This window comes from Echinops telfairi, unplaced genomic scaffold (assembly GCF_000313985.2).
Source record: "Echinops telfairi isolate 266 unplaced genomic scaffold, ASM31398v2 ScPeMD7_7468;HRSCAF=8506_0, whole genome shotgun sequence".
NCBI classification, from domain to species: domain Eukaryota; kingdom Metazoa; phylum Chordata; class Mammalia; order Afrosoricida; family Tenrecidae; genus Echinops; species Echinops telfairi.
In genome coordinates this window covers 47,604,523-47,606,973 of record NW_022111369.1, presented here as the reverse complement: position 1 = coordinate 47,606,973, position 2,451 = coordinate 47,604,523, and positions in this window count along the sequence as shown.

The window sequence follows — 2,451 nt, the reverse complement described above, 5'->3', positions numbered from 1 at the left end:
CTTCATCTCTAATTATAGTTATTTGCATCTTCTCTTTCTTTTCATTTGCTAAGTTTACCAGGGTTTTGTCAATTTTGTTCATCCTTTCAAATAACCTTCTTCTTGTCTTGTTGATTTTTTTCCATTGTTTTTCTATTTTCCAGTTCATTCATTCATGTCTAAAGAGCTTATGTTGTTTCCCTTGTTCTAGTTGATACCAGTGTTGTGTTAAGGTGTTACTTTTGGATTTCTCTTCTTTTCTCCTGTGTGTGTTCATTGCTATAAATTGCCTTTCAATAACTGTTTTAGCTGTGTCCCAAAGGTTTTGGTATGTTGGGTTATTTTCAGTTTCTTCCATTGTTCACCTGAGTGTTCTTCATATCTCTTGAAGGGATCTACTGGTAATCATTATCCTTCTGAATTCTATTTCTGGTAGTTCTGGACCCTTTCTTCATAGTTCCACATTGGGTTTGCTGATTTTTCATTGCTTGTGTTTGTTTTTCTTTTTCTTTTTTTTTAATTTTTAGGTTTATTGTGGTTGACTGCTGTTTTCTTGGTATCATAGTGCAGCTATTAATGTTGTGTGAACTGCTGGGTTATGTAGGAATTGTTTGACTGTCTAATGATGTGGGAAAGGTCTAATAGGAGTTGTAAAATATATAGTGATAAAATTGAGAAAATGGAAGAGAAATAAGTAAGTGGGGAAATTTCAGGAGAAAGCAGTGATAATAAAACAAAAGTAATGATAGTAATAATAAATGGCTGTCTGGGGAGGCCATAAGACTTATAAAATAATGGGAAAATGTATTGTAAGAGGAGTAATCAGAAGTAATAAATTTTGTGAAAATATATTTCATAAGTAAAAAGAGAAAAGAAAGAGATAATGGTTGGGGTAGAAGAAAATTGTAAGCAAATATTCAGGTCAGAAGAAGATTTATGTATGCATATGTTTATAGGAGGAAGTATAATTTTAAAAAGAGAGATAATGGAGATAAGGAATTAAAAATAGAGAATGAGAAAAAGATTAAATAAGAAAAAACAAAGAGAAAAAGAGATTGCTTCTGTAGTAGCAAAGAAAAATAACAGTTTGTGACACTTCAATCTAATACATGACTTAAATCCCTGTGGTTTAAGAAAATAAGTCTATTGCTCACTCATGCCACATGTTCATTATGAGTTGACAGAGAGTCTTCTACATAAAGTAACTAAAAAACCAGATGAGAAAATGCTACTGTCTTGTCACTTATTTATTTAGAATGTGCACCTGCCATAGAGAGGAAAGGAATTAGTGAATCCTATTCCAGGATTCAGAAACATATCGCTTTTACTGATGATCAATTGGCCAGAACTAGTCAGACAGCTGCACTTCACTCAAAGAAGCTAGTAAATGTGAGGGAGCAGAAGCATTTTTGTTAGCACCACTGTCTCTTCCACAAGACATAGAACAGATTCTAACATTTTTTATTCTCTCCTTGTTTGCTAAATAAGGAATCCAAGCAGATCTAGATGGGAGGAAACCAAATAAGAGTTAATGTAAAAAGTGGTAATGGCTTGTAATTAAGATGAAGAAAAGTACCAAGATTTGATACACATTCAGAGAATAGAGTGGACAAAAATTTAGAGACAATATATACATTGTGGAAGTTGTGAGGGCCAGAGAAACCAAGTGTCAGTTCTAGGCTCCCGCAATGACCAAATAGATGAGAGAAGTAGAAGTACAGAGATTTTTGAGCAGGAAATAAATTTTTCACAATATATTTCTTCATAACTTGGAAATTGCCAACTATAAATGCCAAGTTTTTGGTAGAAAAAGTTATCAAGTTAAATAGCTTTTCATTGATTTAATGAATATAATATGATCCATAATTTTTTTAAGGTCATGAAATAGTACTTTATTGATGGGCTGGCCCAATCCCAACTACATGGACCCCCTCCCCACAGAAGAATTTACTTCAGAGAACAGGACGGAAGCTACAGCTCAGGGAGAGGGACATGTCTGATCAGAGCACATGAGAGCAAATGAAGGGGAGGAAGAGAGAGTGGAGCACATCCTGGTCCACTAAGCCTTAGAACAATATTCCTGCTCAGAACAGCCAATGCACAGAGAGGACCATAGAGGCAGCACCACTACAAGACATGACATCCCTTACTGACCATAGCACTAACAGGGACAACACTGGATACACAGTGCAGGAATTGTGCCCAATCTGACAGAACAGCAAGGTGGACAGAGCAACAAAGTCCCAAGGGAATACCAAAAATACCCAAAAACTTTTGGGCCAGGGTGTGGTGCCCCATCAGAGTCAACCATAAAACACTCCTAACAGTCAACAAATAGACCTTGAACTATTTACAGGCTTTTCTTTTATTTTTTTCATTGATTTTGTTGTTGTTTTGTTTTCTTTTGTTGTTTTGTTTTGCTCTGCCTTGTTTTTTTGTGCATATTATTATCTTTGCAGGTCTATCTAGATA